This window comes from Phalacrocorax carbo, chromosome 3 (assembly GCF_963921805.1).
Source record: "Phalacrocorax carbo chromosome 3, bPhaCar2.1, whole genome shotgun sequence".
Classification (NCBI taxonomy): Eukaryota; Metazoa; Chordata; class Aves; order Suliformes; family Phalacrocoracidae; genus Phalacrocorax; species Phalacrocorax carbo.
In genome coordinates, this window is record NC_087515.1 from 36,562,611 (window position 1) to 36,579,411 (window position 16,801).

General features: G+C 48.4%; 1 protein-coding gene across 1 annotated transcript in view; it reads left to right on the forward strand.

Annotated features, from left to right (window-relative positions):
- The first annotated feature begins 1,414 nt into the window (after positions 1–1,414).
- The window catches only part of SYNDIG1 (synapse differentiation inducing 1), an 88,088-nt gene continuing 72,701 nt past the window's right edge, over positions 1,415–16,801 (forward strand). The window contains exon 1 of the mRNA XM_064446504.1: positions 1,415–1,596. The gene's annotated coding sequence lies outside the window, so the exon portion shown is untranslated. The remainder of the gene's footprint in view (positions 1,597–16,801) is intronic.

Here is a 16,801-nt window from a genome sequence, read left to right on the forward strand (position 1 = left end):
GCCTGACGATAACAATTTGCACTGTAGCAGCTAGAAGTAATTTGGTTGCAAGCCATCCCCCCTGCGGTTTTGTTCCTGTACAAGTAGAGCAGAAAGACAGTCTTTTTCCTAAAAGTCTTACTTGGTAAAGGCATAATGAATGTGGCTTGCAGGCTTCTATTGCCAAGAAAGGAAAGGTGAAAAGCACTTTGGAGAATCAGGGTGATCATAATTTGGGGCTATTTTTTCTGTTGATTACATATGTATTCTCTCCCAGTGCCTATCACATTAAGGAAGAAACTGTTTTCTGTAAGGCACAAAACCTCCCTGAAGTCCAGAGAAAGTCAGGAATGAACAAGGGACCAGATATTTTGATGGAGAGAAAATTCTTCTGTGAGTACCACTAGGATATACTGAAAACTAACTTAGAGTTTGGAAGAGCACTAAAATGTTCTAAAAGAGGGGGGAAAGGGGCTGGAGGGATTTTCTGCTAAAAATCTCCAAGGCAGGTTCAAGTTAGGTTATGTGTGTCTCAAATCTTGAACATTCTCCTTCAGCAAAGATTTGGCATGCGTTATTTTGGGAGTATGAATAACAACAAGCAATAAGCAAGCAGGGAGAGAAAACAGCCTTAACCCAGAGAGAGAGGTGGAGCAAACAAAAACATACCGGGGCTGCAAGGCCCCGTGTCTCTCTCCCTGTAGCGGCAAAGGAAAGCAGTGATCTGAACTGGGCATGTTATCTTCCAACAGCGTATCTTCTAAGCCATAGATGTTGAAGCATCTAAAAAGAAGCGGTGACAGAGAAGCTTTTAGGCAAATGACTTGGCTAGCAGGCCTGCTAGGGATGGGGAGAGGAATAAATGAACCCTGCCTACCTGTACTATGTACGGTTATTCAGAAAGCAGGGAACAACCCCTCAGTGCTGCAGCATGCAGCCCAGCATGCTTGTCACTATGCTAAAAAATAAAACGCACGAATAAAATAAAGTTCTTCAGACCTGCTGGAGCTTCCCCGTCGCCTTGGGGAGTTGATGTGCCAAGCTCCTTGCTCGCAGGTGCCTGCGTGGCTGGGGGAGCGGTCCCGGGCGCCCCTGCAAGGTGTGGGGGCCGCCCGGGAGGGGGCGGCGAGAGAAACCTGTGCCCTCTGAAGGGGCTCTGAGCTCCGGTGGGTGGGGAGCGGCGGAGACCCCCTGGCTAGGAGGAAGGCCCAGGGCGGAGGAGGAGGAGATGGGGAGCAGAAGGAGGAGGATTTTCCTGTACCCCACCCCCGGGGACGGGGTACACACCAGGGCATGTGAGGCTGCTCCTGCTGCAGGAGGAAAGTTGGCCGCGCTGCCACGTAGGGCTGGTTCTCCTGCCTTCCTCCCTCCCTCTTTCCCTCCTCCTCTTCCTCCTCCTCCTCCTCCTCCCCGCGAGTTGAGCGCACAGTGCAGCCAGGCGGTGCAGGCGGCGCAGCCCCGCCGGCCGCTCGCCCTGCCCGGTCCCCGCCGCCCCCCGCCGTCGGGATGCTGCCAGGCGCCGCGCCCGGGCGCTGAGCCGCCGCCGGCCCGGGAGCACCGCCGCACCTCCTGCAGCCCCCGGCGGGAGCATCGCGCTGCTGGTCACCTTGCAGGGAGGTGAGTGACCCCCCTCCCCATCCCCTCTGGAGAGCCATGCACCAAATTCGACCCCCTCGCATCCCCCTCCCTCCCCCCGCATCCTCCGGACCGGGGCCGCCGGGCATGGGGCGGGGGCGGGGGCCACCGCGGCTCCCGCAGCCGCCGTGGCGGAGAGTCTCCGGGGGGAGCCCTGGGGAGCGCAGGGACTTGGGGCCGCCCCCGGGCCGGGGCAGCCGGGATCCTTACCCCGCCAGGCAGCGGTGCTTCCCCAGTGCCCCGCCGAGAGCCGAAATTAGCATGCCCGGTCTTGCACGGCGCGCCTGGCGGGGGTCAGGGGAGGAATCAGGTTTTTCTAGTGCCGTGGCAAGGTTTGGACTGGGAGCACTGGAAGGAAAACGGTGCGGGGGGTCCTTCTTTTCCCTCCCCTTCCCTAGAAGGAATTCCCTCCAGCTCACTGTGGCACAGCATCTTTCCCTCGCCGCACCCGCCCACCCTGCTAGTCCGGGGCAGCCTCTGCCCCGTGAAGGGGGAGAGGAGCTCTGCGGGGGTGCACGGCCCCGGGCAGGCTCCGGGGCAGAGCCTGAGCTGGGGGGCAGGCGGCAGGGAGGCTGGGCTCCTTGCAGCCACAGCTGCCCTCTCCCCTCACCACCCTGCTCAAGAGGCGCTGGATTGAATTTGTTTTCCTTCACATCCTTCAGATTGTGGGCAGTGGCAGCTAAGTTGGGGAGAGGGATGGTTAAGGTGAGAAGACAGGAGTGGTCCCTGCTATTCAGTGGCAGAGAGGGGTGACCTTGGGTAAATCCCCCATGCCTGCCCTATTCTCCTGGGTTGGATATTACTGAAGTATCCCACAAGGGATCAAGGAGAACCCCTCAGTAGGAAGAGGCTGGCAAATGCATCAAGACCTTTCTGGAACTGGCACTGCAGGAGTACAAGCCTTCCTGCAACAGGACTGGTAGCACTTGCTGGTCCAGAGTGCGCTACAGGAGGAGAGGCGCAAAGGATGTGGGACTGGCGGTGGTAATGGGTTTTGCCCCCCCCATAAGAATATGGAGCTACCTAGTGGCAGGAGTTGCGCTGGAGAGCAATCTGTTGAACTGTGTCTTCAAAATAACTGGAGGGGAGGCTGCAGCCTCGGTGTGTCATGACAGAAAAAAGCCAAAAAAAAAAAAGATCTAAACTTTCCAGGGAGATTAAATATTCAAATCACAAATAATTAGACATTAATCCCTCGTAAACAGGGCATTAACAACAATTAAAAGATGCTTTGATATTCTCAAACCCAAGAAGATGAGTTAACTGGTACTTTCAGGGGGATTGTTGTGTATTATAAAATGCAGTCAGAGCAGAGAATGCGCTTTTCTACATTCATGTATTTAAATGAGTTGCTCTTAATTATAGTTAATGAGCTATCATCTTCAAAGTAGCTGCATTTGGATGCTCTCCATATTAGTTCCAAATTACCTCGTTCCAAAGAATAAGCCACTTCTGATTTTACTGGCCAAGGTGACATTTTATTGGCAGTTTGGTAGCTACAGGTCATGCCAGGGTGTATGTAGGATAAATGTATTTGTAGAAATTAAATGAAGCTCTTTTTATTAAGTGGGCAAGCAGGCATCTCACACCACTGGTGCCACATGCTCTGGAATAAATCTCACACGCACAGGAAGGCTCTTGGTTATACAAATGCAGATGTAATGCAGTACTGGTGTACATAGGCACCACCACAACACATCTAACTTGATGAAGGCTGCTTTCTGGATTTAAAATGTTATCACTTCTGAGGATAGTATTAAAGAAAGGTGCAACAGAGTTGGATAAGGTTTTTTGTCTTTCTCTCTACTGTAAATCCATATCTGCAGACAGTTATAAATGTTTCTGTCTGGGAGAGTTTTTAATACTGCCTATGTGGTTATTAAGATTGCAGATTACATATTGGGGCATCCAGATTTTGTTTTCTTCACTTCAAAGCCCCGACTTTTTACAGGTTATTGTTTGTACAGTGCCATTGGGGAAAAAAGATGGAAAAGAATTGCAGAGGTGTAAACAGGAGGGAAATATTCTGGGTGTTCAGTGTTTTTTGCTTTGACAAATGTGAATAATGTCTGTACATGTGTGTGAGCGTGTACCTGCTTAAGTCTGAATTGGCATCCTCTGGCTATAAAATCAAATGTTTCTGAATACTCTTTCTCCAGTAAAAGTTGGAAACTACTTTGAACAATGAGATCACAGCAAAATGCTCCTCTTCAGATGTAAATTTCTGTGACCCTGGGGATTCAGGTAGTGCTGGTCCAACCTGTAGCACCTAGGAATCAAAAGATTTTGTGCTTTGAATTTGGTATCATAATAGTGGAAGAGTGACAAGCTCTGTTTGTTTTCATTGCATCAGCAAAGACTGCATTTTAAAATAGTGGTGCAGTACATGAGCGGTGTGAGTCCATGCATGCCTTTAGCACTCCCAGTTTTACACATGGCATCCCTGTAGACATGTATCTGTTTATATGTATCTATATAAAACCTGAATGTATAAAGTTCCCTCATTAACTATCCATCCAAATCCGTGCTGTATTTCTGTCCTTAAACTCTGAGGCTAGTTCACTGAGGCACGAGAAGAATGAACTGACTGTTCACATCAAGTTGGCATAATTTGAGCGGAGGTTTAATGGGGTTTATGTGCTTCTATTGAGTGCTCAGACCCTTAAAAATCCGCAGGGAGGACAAAAATCCCTTAAAAATCCCCAGGGAGAAAGATGATCTCTGAAATGGTGCTTGTAAATGGATAATTTATTTGGAAGACAATCATGGCATAATCAGCCCCTTGAGGGAGGACCTGCCCATCCGAGGTCCCACAAGACATCCATCCTGGTGTCAGGTCCTGCAGGACAGCTGTGCTCATCATGCTTCTTCAGGACACTTCCCACAGCAGCTGCTTGCTACACGCAGTGGCTGATCCACTCCTCTCCCAACGCGTGATGTCCCCACGCCACCTGCCCACCTTCCAGCTCTTATTCTTGTGCTCTCTGCAACAAAACCATCTCCCTTCTCCCCACTGCATGGGGCTTACAAGATCATGGAGGCAATGTTGAGTTGATTTGCTGCCAGCCAAATGCCTGTGCCTCCCATACAGAAATCTCCTAGGTCCTATGCCCGTCTTCTCCCAGAGGGAATAGGTTATAGGATTTTTCTCTGGGCTCTGGCAATGCCCCGAGTCTAATGGGCCCTGTTATTAATTTCAACTCTGATTGCTGCAGAGAGGAATGAGTATGGGGTTAAGAAAGGTCTATAAAGGTCAGTTTACGCCCACTGATGCTGCTTTTCAGTGTTTCACTGCTGCCCTATATGCCTCCAGCTACCAGGCTCGCTATGTCTAAATCACTTGCTCTGTAAAGCTTTTGTCCCACAGCGTATTCTTGGCTCTGCAATTCTTCTAGAGCCTGATGAAGCAAGGCTGATTTTATTGCCCCAGCACTGGCTGCTTAATCTAATCATCCTCACCCTGATGAACTGGCACTAGCAATTTTACAGTATCACAGAATCGTTTTTCCAGCAAAGTGACTTACAACCTTGAGGTGCTTTGCTTGGGGCAGGAGGTACGGAAACCTTCATTTTGCACCAAGTCTGCACCACCGGCCTGTCTTCCTGTTGTGTCCTCTCTTTAGTTATCATTCCCGCTTCAGGAATATCTCAAATCCCAGCCTAGAGCGTAGCATTGGTGTGTTTAATGCAGAACAAGTGTGAGGCAAGCGTCTTGTCCTGCTTTGCTTTCTGCATGCAATGTGGAAATGTGAGTAGAGCTGCATAAGCAGGGTGTACGCAAGAACCAGGCTTTGTGGGGGCTTTGCTGCCTATCAGAAATGAGACTTGAGTGAGTTAGTAGGGCCAGTCCTGGAGCCACATCTGGGTGTTTTTGTCTGTGGGCCAGCCTGGTTACAGACACAGTTAGACAGGGATTTTAGGTCAAAGGGAGGCACTGGAGTCAGCCTGCAGGCAGACCAAGAGGGCCAGGTGATGCTGTCCTGTTGATATTCCTGAGTGAGCTTCTCGGGATTCATTTAGATGCTCTGTTGGGTGCAGCAGGGACTCTGCCTTGCTGCGAGTTTCTACAGGGCAAAGCATCAGGAAGCTGCTTCTAAGCTGGAGAATTTTAATTCTGTTGCAACACAAGCATCCTAAAATTGGGCAGGGGGCTTTGGTGGTAACTTAGTCGATCGCAGACCTTTAAAATTAGATTGACTTTCAGAAACTATCCAGACCCTGTGGCATAGGGACCAAGGAGACTGAGGCATTGCATCTTTTCACCTGAGAATGTGGCTTGCTATCAAGTAAAGATGCAGCGAAGCAAGCAGTTCAGCTTTGTGTAAATTTTCACTCTGCGAAACATGGGTCATGGTTAAATCCACAAGAGCAATAGTTCTGGCCCCAAACTTGGCATGAAAAGTGTGGGTCTGAGTCGTTTTCCCCAGAAGCTGGAGCAGCTCTTGGACAGAGGCTAGGAGTGCTCTCCACTCCATTCAGGAGACTCACGGGACTCACTTTAGAAGAAGTTTCTCTCAGTGAGGGCACTCTGAACAATTAAGGATGCAATTATACACCCCAGGGAACACCTGTATTCACTTGCTTCAAAAGTGAAAGGCAGCACAATTTTCTGCTCTTTGAATTGGCAAACATCCTTCCAGCCTGACTACACTGCTGAAAGTAGTGACCTGAGCTATTTCATTATGTGTCTCTCTATTATGTCATGAAGGTTAGTTTTATTGTGCTGGACATAATCAGAGAGTTTTACAGAACAGCTTTTTGGGATGGATGGAGGGAGAAGAAATGTAAGCTTAGACTTCTGTTGGGAGAGGTATGTCTTTTAATGCAACAACCATTCCTCATGACTCAATCTCTCCAGTTCAAAATGGGGGCAGGGGGCTCAGAAGGTTATGATGAGGTTGGATATATTTGGAGTTGTCAAATGGTCCTGCTCTGCAGTATTGGGGACCCTCTGAACAGCAGTGCTGCGGAGGACCCAAGCCGGTCTGAAAGCATCCTTTGCTGTCTGTCTGTGCTACTGGATAGCCAGGCTTAGAATGGAGGGTACATATTTGCAACCAGGAGAGAAGGAGAAAGCGTGAGAGAAGCATGTGTTGGGCATGTGCTCAGAAGGTTTTGCTCATGTTGGAGATGCAGAGTTAGGACAGGATCCAGGTGTTTTATAGGTTTCCACTGAGCTCACCAGCCACTTGGTCAAGGCTGATTCATAGCATTCTTGTGTCCAGATGCAGTTAGGTGGCTGATAATAGCTTTCCAACGCCGAGCTTTCCCCAGTTTATAGAATCATAGAGTGGTTTGGATTGGAAAGGACGTTAAAGATCATCTAGTTACAATCCCCCTGCCATGGTCAGGGACACCTTCCACTAGACCAGGTTGCTCAAAGACCCATCCGAGCTGACCTGGAACTCTTCTACGGATGGGGCATCCACAGCTTCTCTGGGCAACCTGTTTCAGTGCCTCACCACCCTCAGGAATAATTTCTTCCTGATATCTAATCTAAATCTACCGTCTTTCACTTTAAAACCATTACCCCTTGTCCTGTCACCATATGCCCTTGTAAAAAGTCCCTCTCCAGCTTTCTTGTAGGCCCCCTTCAGGCCTGGAAGGCTGCTATAAGGTCTCCTCAGAGCCTTCTCTTCTCCAGGCTGTACAACCCCAGCTCTCTCAGCCTGTCCTCGTAGGAGAGGTGCTCCAGCCCTCTGATCATCTTTGTGGCCCTCCTCTGGACTCGCTCCAATAGGTCCATGTCCTTCTTTGAGGCAACCTAGGATATGGTTGGCTTTCTGGGCTGCTAGTGCACATTGCTGGGTCATGTCGAGCTTCTCATCAACCAACATCCCCAAATCCTCCTCCTCAGGGCTGCCCTGAGGCATTCTCTGCCCAGCCTGTATTTGTGCTTGTGATTGCCTTGATCCGTGTGCAGGACCTTGCACCTGGCCTTGTTGAACTTCATGAGGTTTGCACAGGCCCACCTCTCAAGCCTGTCAAAGTCCCTCTGGATGACATCCCTTCCCTCCAGTGTATCAACCACAGCACACAGCTTGGTGTTGTTGGCAAACTTGCTGAGGGTGCACTCAATGCCTCTGTCCATGTCACCACAAAGATGTTAAACAGCGCCAGTCCTAATACCGACCCCTGAGGAATGCCACTCATTGCTGGTGTCTACTTGGACATCGAGCCATTGACCGCAACTCTTTGAGTATGACCATCCAGCCAATTCCTTATCCATGGAGTGGTCCACCCATCAAATCCATGTCTTTCCAATTTAGAGACAAGGATGTTGTGTGGGACAGTGTCAAATGCTTTTGCACAAGTCCAGGTAGGTGGTGTCAGTTGCTCTTCCCTTATCCACCAACTCTGTAACTGTATTGTAGAAGGCCACCAAATTTGTCAGGCACCATTTGCCATTAGTGGAGCCATGTTGACTGTCACTAATCACCTCCTTATTTTCTATGTGCCTTAGCATAATTTCCAGGAGGATCTGCTCCATGATCTTGCCAGGCACAGAGGTGAGACTGACTGGCCTGTAGTTCCACGGGTCTTCCTTTTTTTCCTTTTTAAAAATAGGATTTATATTTCCCCTTTTCCACTCAGGGGGAACTTTACCAGACTGCCACAACTTTTCAAATATGATGGATAGTGGCTTAGCAATTTCATTTGTCAGTTCCCTCAGGACCTGCAGATACATCTCATTAGGTCTCATGGACTTGTGCACCTTCAGGTTCCTTAGATGGTCTTGAACCCGATCTTCTCTAACAGTGGGCAGTTATTGCTTCTCCCAGTCCCTGCCTTCGCCTTCTGTGACTTGGGTGCTGTGGCTTGAGCACTTGCTGGTGAAGACTGGGGCAAAAATGTTGCTGCCTTCTCCATATCCTGGGTAAGCAGGTCTCCTGTTTCCTTCTGGTGAGCACCCACATTTTGTCTAATCTTCCTTTTATCACTGATGTACCTATGGAAGCTTTTCTTGTTGCCCTTGATGTTCCTGGCCAGATTTAATTCTATCAGGGCTTTAGCTTTCCTAACCTGATTCCTGGCTGCTTGGACAATTTCTCTGTATTCCTCCCAGGCTACCTGTCTTTTTTCCCATGCTCTGTAGGCTTCCTTGTTGTGTTTGAGTTTGTCTGGGAGTTCGTTGTTCATCCATGCAGGCCTCCCGGCATTTTTGCCTGACTTCCTCTTTTTTTGGGATGCCTCACTCCTGAGCTTGGAGAAGGTAATCAATGAATGTTAACCAGCTTTCTTGGGCCCATCTTCCCTCTACAGTACTTCCTGTAGTACCCTCCCACTCTCCCAAGGAGATCCCCAAGGAGGCCAGAGTCTGCTCCCCTGAAGTCCAGGGTAGAGAGCTTGCTGTGTGCCCTTCTCGCTGCCCTAAGGAGCTCAAACTCCACCATTTCGTGGTCATCGCAGCCAAGGCTGCCCTTGAGTTTCACATTCCCCACCAGTCTCTCCTTGTTGGTGAGAACAAGATTGCACTGGCAAAATGAATTCTCATTTTAAAAGGCATGGAGGCTGATTTTTGACTGCTTTTGCTTTGCAAAGTAATTGCTGTAAGTTGTGCAGATGGCAAGGTGTTTTTATACTGGTGCCTTCTACATCAGGCAGGGTTATTACCGTTACAGACAGGTGCTGTTATTCAGGTCAGTTATTTATTAACTGGAAAGTGCAGTTTTGTTGTCAGGTGAATGAAGTTGTGAATTTGGACTGAACTCAAGGAAGAGTAGAGTCTATCAAAATTAGTCAGGAAGGAGGATTGCTAGAAGAGCCTGAAAGTGTCATTTTTTTATTGGAGGCAACTAGAGGTAAATTGAACTAAAAGCCAGTTTGTTCAATGAAAAATAAATAAATGAAAAATTACGTTTCATTTTGGCTCAGACAAAGTGCTTCCATCTGCTCAAAAGGAAATGTTTCATTGCAGGGATAACATATTATGCTATAGGTCAACACAAGGTAATTTCTCCTTTGTCCCCACTGTTTTTTGGTTCAGCTACTGAATCAAGCAATCAGTTATTTGGGCAGATCTAATATGCATATGGTAATTGTTTCCACATTTAAATATACCTCTGGACAGGCAATCAAGAGACCTGGATTTTATTTCCAGTATCTCTGCTACTGTGTCTGATGTGACCTTGGGCATTTCACTGTACTCCCAAGTCCATCCTTTTCAGGGCAGGACAGGCCCATGTCTCACAGTGGATTTGCTGCACCTTGGTAAAACTAAAATAGCATGGAGGTCTTTTTACTTCCACTGTTAGCAATTAAACATTTAGCTATCACTAATGCATGCATTCCTAATTCTCCCAGTGTGAGTTAGTTGCATTGCCTTATGAAACTCCCTGTAGTTTACTTAATAGGTCAAGAGGAATTTCAGCTGCTGAAATAGCAGTGTTCCGTTAAAACAAAACCTATTTTAATGAGCCCAGCTAAATCAAAGAAGAAAAATACAAGTGGGAAATGTTTTTTTCCTTCCTTTCCTTAAATATTTTACTTTGTAATCAGCTCTCCAGGTCCATACATTGCCTGTGGTTTCTCTCAAGCAAAAGGTCCTTATGTGTTGCAATTTCTAGATGTTTGAAATACCTTAAACCATGTGGAAGCCTATTGCATTAAGCATTAAAAACTCCCTCCTACCTGAAAGCTTAAACCAGGAAACCTGCAGCCTCCAAACCTCTCACAATGCAGTTTTTATCAGGCTGCAGCTCTCACCACTTGGCTTGCCTGCTCTTTAAGAAAGCTTTCTCCCTTCTGCTTTCTTTGTGCTGGCAGTGTGGGAACCAGCATCAAACCCAGCTGCATTTTGTTCAGTCTGGTAGTTGTGAGGCTCCATTAATTCCTGCTGGTGGCACAGCCCTGCAAAGGGTGATTATTGTCCCTTCTTGCCATGCTGGCATTAGGTTTAGAGTCACTGAGGTGTTGGCAGAAGGATGTGGGAACAGTGAATGTTTTGTTGGGAGCATGGGAGACAGGTGGGAATCTGTTAGGAGCAGAGAGATTTGGATCATGGGGTAGCTCAAGTTGAAGGAACCTCAGGAGGTCTCTAGCCCAATCTCATGCTCAAAGCAGGATCAACTCTGGGGTCACACCAGGTTTCTCAGATCTTCATCCAGTTGGGTCTTAAAAACCTCAAGGACAGAGACTGCACAACCTCCCTGGGCAACTTTTCCCAATGCTGGACTGTCTTCATGGGGACAAGATTTCCCTTTATATCCAAGACCCCCATGCAGAGGCTCATGAGCTCTTTGAGCCCTTTCTCCTGGCTGATGCTCTGCACGATCTGCAGGGAATGGCAGTGGATACAGCCATAAGCCTTGATAGTAGATGGGGACTCTGCCTTCAGCCTCACCATGGCTTGCCTTCATCTCCCAAGTTTTCCTGCCAATAAACCAGGCCTTTGGGCTGGTAATGTCTGATCTGCCTGGATTAATATCTTTCTAATCTGTTGTGAGGAAAGGGCTGGGGCTTTGCAAAGGTACCCTGGTATTTCGGAGTTAACTGAATTGCTTGTTCACACAGGACTTCTGGTACCTGACAGGGATCTCCAGAAGGCTGAAACACCCTGATGCTGTGCCAGAGCTGTGCAAAGGGGAGAGTCCAATGGAGGCAGGGAGGTCAGCAGCAAGAGCAAAGGTGCTTTGGGATGGTGGGCAGTAGCAGAGCTGGCTTCTTCTCCTTGTCTGCCAGAGCCTGTGGCACAGCATTTAGCTGTTCTCTCCTTGCCCTCTCCACAGCTTGCATTTCTCTGTCTCACACCCCTTGCTTAATTAGTTTGTCAGCCACTGTCATCATAGCAGGAGTCCGCAGAACACCCAGCAGAGCGTAGCTCTCATTGCAGCTACCTTAGCTGGGCTCTGCTGTAATACAAGTGATAGCTTCATACTCCACAGCATTGCAGACTAAATATCTTGGCACTGGTTGCAGCTTATTAAAATAAGAAAGAGAGAGGAAAAAAAGAAATTCAAGAAGTTGGAAAGAATGAAGGTTATAGTAATTAATGGGTTCACTTTTACTACCAGAGACCTGGATAAAAATGTCTAAACCCCAAGGTGAAAATTAGATTTATGTTTGATCTACTATTTGTCAATAGCTTGAACTTAGTTTTCCCTTCTTGTTCCAGCCTCAAGTCTGAAAATGTGGAATTATTTCTGGTCAGCCTGAGTACCAGTGAGGGATTTGTGGGGAGAAATTCAAACTGTGTGAAGACAAATGAAACCTGAATCAAACCAGTTAAATTAACTCTGCATCTTGGAGCACACTGAGCAGCTCTTTTTTTTAAAGGGCTCTAATGAGTTTCATTTTCCTGTCAGCATCATTCTGAAACCTCACTGCAGTCCTAGGTAATGAGAGTGGCTCTTTTTTGCTTTGAATGTTGGCTGTCTGCAGAGAAGGCATTCTCCAGCTGCCTCAGGTTGTCTATCAGAGGTTGTCTGCTCAGTCAAGCTGCCATCTGGGGTCTTCCAGGCTCCAGTTCGACCTGGAAACTGGGGCAATCTTAATTTTATGACCTGCCTGTGAGTTGTAGACATGTGAGCCTGGTCTGGGTCAGGTCAGTGAAAGCCCTTAATGAAAGGATGGTCACTAAATCCACCTCCAAGGAGTCCCTGCAGGCAGGATACAGGCTCTGAGCCACTGCATAAGCACCTGCTGCCTTTTGCCCCTAAGCATCACTCATGGCCATCTGCCACTGTCTGTTGCTCCTGTATCTGAACCTGGGAGACTCATCTCACCTGCTTCATTCATCTGAAGGTTTGTATTAAGCTGAGAGGGTCTCCCCTGTATTTTACAGGGGTATTGTTACTCCAAAGGGAGACTAAGACCACTGGTCCTGTGCACCTTGCATAACTGCAATTAATTTCTCCCAGAAAACATCCTCGGGAGTCTGCACTAGGTGAAATGAAGCCCAGCATTAGTCTAAGTCTCCCACCAACACCAAGGTAGCAGCAGGTTACAAAGGCCTTGGAAATCTGATTTAACTCCTGCCAGCCAGTGGTTGGAAAGAGAAAAACCCAGGGGAGGCTCTCTTTTATCCATGAGGATGTGAAATTTCATTTGTGGCTGACAACGCTCTTAATCCTGTCTTTTTATTGATGAAGAATCTCTGGGTACCTCAACTGTTTTTCAGTCTCCCTAGACAGCAATTGACCTTGTTTCAGCTATGCATCAAAATGCACTGGCAATCAAGGTGCTATTGATTTAAACCTAATGGCCAGCCACTCAGGAATTTTTCCTGGAAAAGAAAAATCAATGCATTATTATTATTATTATTATTATCATCATCATCATCATCATCATTATATTTTCTGTTAAGATATTATAATGAAAAGGCATGAGTCTCACGAGCTCCTTACCATTAAGCAATACACTTGCAGGGCCGAGAACATCGGGTCAGGCTCCGGTAACATAGCCAGCCAGCTACAGATTGAAATGACTCTAGGGTTAAACAATTTTCCTTGATTGCATGCTGCCATCCGCATCTGTCTTTGCTGACCTTCCCCGAGGCATGTGAGCTGCACTGTTATGTGGGACTCCAGAGAGGATGTCTTGAGCAATGCATTAGCCCTATTACTGAAGGAGCTTTGTGTGGGAATGATGTTCCCTGTCTTGTCCTTGCCTCATTTTGGATGTTTTCTTCCCCCTCCCCCATCCCAAGGGGCAAGTATCACTCAGAATCTGCAAGATTGGTTTACAAGACTGGTTTAAATGCATGGCAGGTAAGCACCAGCCAGATAGATGCTTAGATCCATGGTAGGACTGAGCAACATCACAGGCTCCCTCCTGTCTAGTAAGTGTGGCATTCCAGGGTTCATCCTGTTGCCCATAGGCTGAATGGTCTAACACTGACTGTGTCCATACTTCTAAACTCTCTTACCTGCCAAAACAAGGTGGGTTTCCCCTTTGGCTTCTCAGGAACGTGCAGTGTAGGTATTGTCTGGGAGAGGGCACAGGCTGAAGCCAGGCTATGGGGTGTGCCAACACTTTGCTGGTGTGGGTGATTAAGGAGGATGCTTGAGCCTGTAACACAGCTGTTCTCAGTCCTTGGGATGGTAGAGGTATCAGCCATAGAGTACTAAAGCTGTCACAAGTAGTCCTGGTTTAGGTCTTTTGCAGAATCTTATCTGTCATCACTCCAAACGCTTTGAAGTCAAATCACCTTTTGAAATGATGTTGAGTCTCAGGCCTCCTTTTAATCAGCCAAAGGCACCCGGCTCTTGTTTAACATAAGTTAAAGAACATTGAGGAGCAAGGGATGGTGTGGGGCAGTCCTGACCCCTGATGACACCGACATCCCAGTGACGTTCTGAAGTGGTGCTCCTGGGTCTTAGGTCACTTAAGCATAGGAAAGCATTTTCCCCTGTGGCCTCTGCTTACTTTTCTCTTCTTGTTGCTGAGGACTGTGAGAAAAACTGAAGGATGGTTTTCATTTCCCATGATTTTGGAGTGTTCCCATGCAAGTCAACTTTAAAGAGATGGAAGTGACCCTTCCTCATAATCTATCATTTTCAAGATGACCACCTAAAACTGCATAAGGAATGTGTTCACACAGGCAGGGCGAGCATGCAGCTGGCGAGCTCCTCTCGTGGTCTAGGCTCTCCCAGAAAAGACTTGGTCTCCACTCGGACAAGAGCTATCACCAGAAGGCATGTGGTGACACAGACAGAACTCTCACTAAAACATGCAGCCACCCAGGCCTCTGGCTGCAGGGAGTGCCAGAGCCTTGCTCCAGTCATGGAGGGCTCCTGAGACAGGACCTGTGTTTGGTGTGAGCAGGTGGAGGATCTGCTCAGCACAGTGGCAGAGCTGAAAGAAGAAGTTGCAAGACTGAGGAGTATCAGGGAATGCGAGAGGGACATAGACTGGTGGAGCCACTCCCTACCATCCCTGAGACAAGTGCACCAGATAGAAGCATCAAGAGAAGGAGTGGCTCCCCTGCCCTCATGCCGCCAGGCAGAGGGAGGGGACCCAAGGGACGGAGGATGGATGCAGATCCCTGCACAGCGCAGTAGGGGAATCTTCTCCCGGCCAGCTTCGCCCCCTCAGGTGCCCTTACACAATAGGTATGAGGTTCTGGAACCTGAGGGCCAGGAGGATGAAGATACAGACAGTGATCCACCAAAGGCATTGACTAGAGGGAACCAGTCACCCCCATGCATTGAATGGCCACTGGTAAGAAAAAAAGAAGGGTAAGTGTCGTAGGCGACTCCCTTCTGAGGGGAACAAAGGGTCGGTTATGCCGACTGGACCCATACCACAGGGAAGTCTGCTGCCTCCCTGGGGCAAGGGCAAGAGACATTATCAGGAAGCTCCCTAGGCTAGTAAAAGGATCCGATTATTATCCGCTAGTGGTTGTTCAGGTTGGCAGTGATGAGGTTGCTGAGAGACGTGCAAAGATAATCAAAAGGGACTTTACAGAACTGGGGCGATTACTTGAAGGATCAGGAGCACAGGTAATGTTCTCCTCCATCCCATCCGTAGCCGGGAGACATACGGAAAGGAACAGGAAGCCCCATCTCATTAACATGTTGCTCAGAGGCTGGTGCCAGCAGTGGAATTCTGGTTTCTTTTGATCATGGGGCAGTTTACATGGCCCAGGCCTACCGGAGACAGATCGGGTTCACCTGTTGCAAAAGGGGAAAAGGATTCTGGCTCAGGAGTTAGCAGGCCTCATTGAGAGAGCTTTAAACTAGATATAAAGGGGGAAGGGGATAAAACCAGGCTTGCTAGGTATGAGCCTAGGGGTGGCATGCCTGTGTTGGAAATGAGATCAATAGCTCAACTTAAGTGCATTTATACTAATGCACGCAGCATGGGCAATAAACACGAGGAGCTGGAAACCATCACGCTCCAGGGAAGCTATGGTGTGGTCGCCGTCACAGAAACATGGTGGGATGACTCACACAACTGGAGAGCTGCAATAGATGGCTACAAGCCATCAGCCTGGCCTCGGTGCCAGGAAAGGTCATGGAGCAGATCTTCTTGAATGCCATTATGCAGCACATGTGGGACAATAAGGGGATCGGGCTCAGCCAGCATAGGTTTATGAAAGGGAGGTCCTGCCTCACTAACCTGGTCTCCTTCTATGATAAGGTGACCTGCTTAGTAGATGAGGGGAAAGCCCTACAGAGGGACCTGAACAGGCTGGATCGTTGGGCCAGAGCCAATGGTATGAGATTCAACAAGGCCAAGTGCCAGGTCCTGCACTTCGGTCACAACAACTCCATGCAACGCTACAGGCTTGGGGAGGAGTGGCTGGAGAGCTGCCTGGAGGAAAAGGACCTGGGTGTGTTGGTTGACAGCTGGCTGAACATGAGCCAGCAGTGTGCTCAGGTGGCCAAGAAGGCCAATGGCATCCTGGCTTCTATCAGCAATAGTGTGGCCAGCAGGACCAGGGAGGTGACAGTGCTCCTGTACTCGGCACTGGTGAGACCGCACCTTGAGTACTGTGCTCACTTTTAGGCCCCTCACTACGAGAACGACATTGGGGTGCTGGAGCATGTCCAAAGAAGGGCAACAAAGCTGGTGAAGGGTCTAGAGAACAAGCCTTATGAGGAGCGGCAGAGGGAGCTGGGATTGTTTAGCCTGGAGAAGAGGAGGCTGAGGGGAGACCTTAGTGCTCTGTACAACTACCTGAAAGGAGGTTGCAGCTAGGTGGGGGTCAGTCTCTTCCCCCTAGTAACAAGAGATAGGAGGAGAGGAAATGGCCTCAAGCTGCACCAGGGGAAGTTTAGGTTGAATATTAGGAAAAACTTCTTCACCGAAAGGGTTTTCAGGCATTGGACCAGGCTGCCCAGGGAGGTGGTTGAGTCTCCATCCCTGGAGGTATTTAAAAGAGGGGTAGATGTGGTGCTTGAGGATATGGTTTAGTGGTGGACTTGGCAGTGATAGTTTAATGGTTGGACTTGATGATCTTAAGGGTCTTTTCCAACCTTAAAGATTCTATGATTCTATATACAGGCCTGCATACCAGCTCCCTCTGGTGTCAGTTTGCCAGTAGAGCCTCATTTGCACCCATTCAAAGTGAACATTTTCCATGAAGACAGTACAGCTGTCAGAGGAACACCTAGAGTGAGACCTGCATTTCTAGAGCCAAGAATTATCTGGATGATAAGTGAGTGCAGAGACAACATGAAGGGAATCTGACAGTGCAGCTGGATGGCATGTGATAAAGCTGCCTTAAAATGGCATTTTCCTG